Genomic DNA, 6,417 nt, shown 5'->3' on the forward strand with positions numbered 1-6,417 from the left:
ACTCTGACCAGAATTTGGAAAATGTGTACGTAGTTTTGTGACTACACAGAAATTAGTGGGATATATAAAAGATTTTTAATGAAACACATTGTTTCACAGTCCCCTTATGCTATTATAATGGCTTTGATCTGTGAGAAAAGTAATAAAACCAGAATCTGAATTGTTGAAAATTAATGCAGTTCTACTGTAGTTAATTTACATCTGCTTTAAGCTGTGTATTCACCAATAGTTAAACCTATGCCATAGTCTGTTTAAAAAGTGGAATTAACGTTATCTAAATTTTAACCCTCAAATACTACTAATATTTAAAACGTAATAGTTAAGGCTTGTGCCTGTTTATATCAAATTGTTTTGTTTGAAAGAGATTGATAAAATCAAAATTTTTCATTTATAAACAGTCTTGTTTCATCTAAAACTGTTTATCCAGTTTTGACATATTGCCAAACTGGCAATACTTATACAAACTGCTCTTATATACCCCAAACTCAGTGAAATTAATTTCCTATTAATTCTCATAATGACAATGAGTGTGTTAAGTACATTCAATAAGAACAAGTTAGGTTTGTTTTCAACTCTCCTAGAAGCACCTTGGCTCAGAGCAGAAAGCTTGTATGTCATCAAAAGGATCTTCCAAGCCGATTAATAGGGAAGGGCCATGCAAGTTTTTATGGCAGAGTGGACACAGCAACTGGTTTTCGCTCTGTTCAGCCGTTCACAAGAGTATGTCATAATGAAGCTAAAAACCATGGCTGAAGATTAATGAAGGCAAGCAGCATACGTTCTTCGCTCCTTAACTAGTCCTTTTCCACATTTAATTTGAGTGTATACCAAAACTGACATACAACTAATAACTAAGAGGGAACAATCTTACGTAACTTTGTGTGATGCCCTCGTGTGACATGGCAACTAACTTTTCTTTTTGCTTTGTTGCTGTTAACATGCATTTCAGAAAGTGCCATCCAGCACTGACTGAAAAAAAGATGACTTTGTATAAGATATGATGCAGTGGTAATTAAGAGAAACCAGAATGTTAGACTGTGGGCTCAGATGCTGGCTGAAGATCACTCAGTCTAGCCACAAGTCTAAAAATGCACCACTGTATGGTAAAGCCGGAAAATCTCTAACATCTTGGCTTTTACTAACAAAAAAGAAGAAAGTTAAACTCATGGAAGACAGCTGTGATAATTTTGGTCATTTCCAGACATGTTAAATCTTCATTGTAGCAATTATTCTTTTAATTATCTTCTTAAACAGCTTCCATTTTAAAACATCATCCACCATGATTGGCTTTTCAAAAATTCATTTTAATCAGTAGGGGTCCAATTTAGGAAAGCACAAAAGTAGTTTTAGCTATTGAAGGCAATAGCTAAAACCGTTCTTAACTTCAGGCATGTATTAAGGCTTCAGTCTGGCCTCAGTCGTGGAACTAAAGAAGTTAGAATGATTTAGGCATAGAGTAAACTGGAACTGAAAAAATCTTGTATGTAGCTTTGCAGCCTCTCATCTTCTAAGAGAAGGTCTGTGAGAGCTGCATTGTGGAGGGGCAGAAGAGAGGGTTGTCTAGGTGTCATAGGTAGAAACTGAGAAATGAAGATCTTCACATTTTCAGTTCAAAAAATTCCACAAAGACGCTGTCAGTAAGAGGCTGTAATAGCAAAGTTTTTGTATGAATAATATGGTGCATATTGTGAGCCTACCCAGGAAAAACAAGAAAAGCTATTAAAAGAAAAGTAAGTTTTGGACAGCTAGGGGGTATAATAGTACTCTCACACAGCTGTGTCAATGGGCTCAAAGCAAAGGCTTCTGCGTTGAGTTAAAATACACAGTATGTTGTTATGCTTAAGTGTATTTTTAAAAAAATCCATGATCTCAAGCTGTGTTTTCTATCTGGAAGCTAGAAAAGGTTGAGGAATAGGCTGCCAGGGAGCAGCAAGGGACAACTGCTGCTTAAAGGACAAGGAGCCAAGCACGGTAACATAGCAGGCAGGGCAGAGGCCTCACCAGCCAGGGCTCAGTCCCATAATACATGACTGAGGTGAACAAGACAGGCCTGGGGATGCAACTGGGGTCAACCAGGAGTCCAGATCACCAGAAAAGGTCGTGGTGAGGCAGCAGGTCCAAGGTCAAGCTGGGAAGTCAATCCACCGATCAGGTTCAGTGATCAGCAGGCAAGCCCACAGCAACAAAACAGATCCAGCTGAGCTGGAGACAGGTACACATATGATATAGCTCAGACAAGGACTGAAAGTCCGGTCCTGAGCTTAAATGGAGCCGCTGGGCCCATGGTGCGAGGGTGTTGGTGGAGGCCCCAGGTTAGACTGGCCATGGCCAGTAAGGCCTATTGGTGCACAGAGGGCCCTGACACAGGCCACGTGTCAGGGGGACCCAAACTGCAGGAGGTTTTCTCTTTAAAGAAGCCCAGAAAAGTCATGCTTAGAGTTAACCAGAAGAGAAAACCACAAATAAGACCCACCTTTGACAGCTTTTTGCATAACACCTGTGCATGTTTGAAATAGATATCTGAAAGACTGGAAAAGAAGCACAAAAAGCGTTTTATTTGCCCTAGCAAGAGAGTTATGAGATCACACAAAATCTGTTCAAACCGTAGAGAAAATAGTCATTTCCAATAACTCACATATGACGTTAACCATTCTGGTTTAGCACTGAGGCTCTGAATGGGTTAACAAGAATCTAGTTTGTTTCCATCAGATGCTTCCACAGCTATGCATCTTCAGAGGAAGTGAGAAGATAAATGGCATGATGTAGAACAGGACAGCTGGTTTGGATCCTTGTCCCCGTATAAGCTGAAAGAGCACTAGAACAATTATTCTTACTGTAGGCATGGTCAGTCAGCCCATCATCACAAAGTTCACAGAAAGCATATATGTCTCTCAAGTATCTAGTGAACTACATACCTCCTGAGCATTGTCAGAGATGTCATTTATATTCCTATCCCGATTTATTTTCTTTTGTCATTATTCAGAAAGGAAATGAAAAAGACCAGCTTAATCTTTCATTAACATAGATTTTTCCCTGCTGTAGACTGTGAATTTGGGATATGACAGTCATCTATATGAATTTTTGCATCTTGCATCTGTGTACAACAACCTTTGAGAAGAATTCTGGGGGAATTACTTACTTTTCCATTTTTATTTGTGTTGATGGAGTAATCTGTTATATATGTGCGGTCAGGTGTATTATTCAGGATAATGGGGAACTGCGATAGGTCAGGGAATGGAAAACAGACATCATGCAGGTATTGTGAGATGTGGGATCTCAATGCAGAGATTCCCCAGGAACTCTGCACGGTTAGTTCAGTTTCAGTTTTGGTGCAGCTTAGCAGTGACCCTGTTAGAAATAGGCTACATGCAGCCTCTTGGGGAGTCTCCACACTGTGTATCCCTGCTTCTGAGGGCTCTTGCTAGCTCAGACCCAGAGTACAGAAATCTACAAAAAATCCTTTTCCATCTGTTGTTTTGCCAGCCCAGAGACACAGCCATACAGGAAAAATGTCTAATTACAGAAATCTTTTCAGCTGGGGGCTGGGAGGTAGGCAGGTTTCCAGTGGCTCCTGTGACTTATCAGAACAGTGCAAACTTCAAAATTGAAATAGTCCTATAAGAGAAACTTTGCGTAGCACCTTCTGAGAAATGTGAGATAATAGATGCAAAAGAGAATTTCAAAACTGGTATCTAAGGAACAGGAATAAAAGAGAATATCCAACAAATAATTTATGTGGTGGCCAGTTTTTCTGTCAGTTCTAAATGTAACTTGTCACATTGTATGACATTAGTTTTTTATTCATTTTCCATGGTTTTCTTCAGTGCTGATTTGAAGGTAATAAAAGGTTTTTCTTTCTTTTTGAATCATATGTCTGATTCTCAGGTTTTGTGCATAGATATTAATTTTCGTGTTTTATTGAACATTTCTGGATAAACTGCTGTATTGCTATTCAAAGAGAAGAAGAACCTGAGTGCTACAGATTGTCTCTGACAAACCTGTACTGTAATACAGGGACTGACCTAATCCCTCAGTCATAGTTAGTGATAACTTTGGGCTACATTCTAATACCTTTATTTAACTGACACTACAGATAGCTACAGTTTTCTTAATATGCCTGCTCCTTGAATAAGGAGTTAGTCTGCCTGTGTAACAATGTGTATACGTGGATTCAGTATCTGGTCTTATAAGATAGATTGAAAATCCTATCTGAGGAGCAATCTATGACTGCACTATTGAGACGTTACCATGTTAGATATGTGCCAAAGGCAGATCAGGTTCTTCTCTTGTTCCAACAGCAAAAGGAAGCAAATATTTTTCAATCAACTTCTGAATGTTCGCTTTTCCTGATGGGCCCAGCTAGCTCAGCTTTTCAGCATACAGTGAAATTTCTATTCCTTTCCCAGTTTGTTCTGTTCCTTCTCTACATACCTAGATGGCACCCTCTGCATTGCTCAAGGTGCAGACACAAATTTAGAACCAACTTCATATTGTCAGGCAGGCAGACAATGTCTTATTTTCTTTCCTCTTGTACCGCTTCAGAAAGGCCAGCAACAAGCCAACACAATGAAATCAAAATGAGTAATTACTACCTTACTAACACCCAATATGAACAGATGCAGAAGAGATAGTGACTAAACCTAGGGAGACTAGGATGATGGCTCTTGGGTCAACTGATACAAGAGTGACATTTCTAAATTTATCTTCTCATGTGCACTGTGGAAGTTGGGTCTACTAATTCAAGGTTAAGTTCTTAAAGGTATGTATCTGTGCCAGGTGCTCTGATTTCCAGTGACTACTTCTGAAAATTTTGTCTTTATTCGTTTTATGGGAAGCCTCTTTTCCCTCCTCTTGGCTGATAGTGAACTTCTCAGGATGGGGACTGTCTTTGGCTAGTGAGTAGATGATCTTAATGCAAGGTGATCTTACGTTGTAATGCAAACAACTAATGGTAAAAGTACTGCACTGGATACAACTCAAAAGCAAGAAACTAATTGTCAAAGTATCAGGAAAAAGTGTGGAAGCTCCTTTGTACATATACTAATTTTTTCTTGTTTGGAATGCTTAGAGAAGAAAATTAAGCAATATAAATTAAGCAGTATTTTATAGTGGTATAACTGTGAATGCAGTTAATTAGCACAGGGAAAAATGATCCTGAAAATAATGTTGGAAATGAAGTCTGGTTAAATAGATGATAATGCTTTTTCTGGCTGTGTGACAAGCTCCAGTACAAGATGTCTAGTCTGTAGATTCCACCACTGAGTAACTCATTGCCATAATTCATGTAAAACAATACAATTTTATCATTCTTCCAATAAAATTAACTACAACTGGGCTTGTAGTGCAGCATTTATGCTGGCCTCTATGCCCCAAAGGTCATTGTATTGTCTGCATAAAATGTTCGAGTCATATTTGAAAGAAGAGTAATGGGATAAAAATGTCTTCGTTGGAAGTGTTTTCTTCCCTGGAGTGTAGGAGCTCGCGAGTACTTAACCATAGTACTGTAGCAGATGGTGAGCAGCCAAGCCACTATAATGGGATGAGAATCTCTAATGTCAACGTTGGCTTCAGGGATGAAAAACAGTTTTTTAGAGAGAGAGGTCTTACTTTCATCTGCAGTGTAACAATGTGTTCAGCTGCATTGTAACTAAATGGTTTTATTTCCTACAGCAAATGAAGTGTCTATGTTAGGATAATAAGAACTACCATCGTTATGCATAAAAATCTGGTTCCGCTGAAGACTACTTAATTTCAGTGGGATCGAGGCTTCACCAGTCCATTTAAATGTCAAATCACAATAGCAGGCATTTGTGCTTTGAGCGGTATCAATAGCATTCTGGATATTCAGTGTATTAGCACTGACAGCATCAAAATTAGATGTCATTGTGAATGGCAGTATATCAACGTTCACTATATGATTATCCTTGTGCCTAATGACTCAGTTTAAAAGTGGGTCATAGTAGTTCTATGAGACAAATCATTCTTAAGCCTGAATCTATGCAGGTAGTATGGGAACAGAATCCTTTTTTCCCCAGAATAAACAATGCTAGAGGAGACAAGCTTATGCTGAGTCTTCATTCTACCATTTAGAGAAGAAACACAAAGTGGAATTCGTGCAAAAATATCACAAAAGTGGAGGCAGACTCAACTGCAGGCTGGTCTTGCTCCCTGCCAACCCAAACAGGGAGCACCGTAGTCACTTCAACACGGAGTTCACTCTCAGCTTGCTGAGTCAGCTAAGAGCAGGGCATCCACTGTCCTCTCTAGCAATACAGCAAACTGGGACTTTGGCTGTGAGAACAGTGTACATTGTGTAGAAGTGTTTTCTGAACACTTCAGCTCTGCAGATAACAGAATTTACCTGCTATCCAGCTTAGACAGGTCATGTGGCATGTGTAACTATGTCCTCCCACTGGG

This window comes from Aptenodytes patagonicus, chromosome 11, assembly GCF_965638725.1.
Source record: "Aptenodytes patagonicus chromosome 11, bAptPat1.pri.cur, whole genome shotgun sequence".
Lineage (NCBI taxonomy): Eukaryota > Metazoa > Chordata > Aves > Sphenisciformes > Spheniscidae > Aptenodytes > Aptenodytes patagonicus.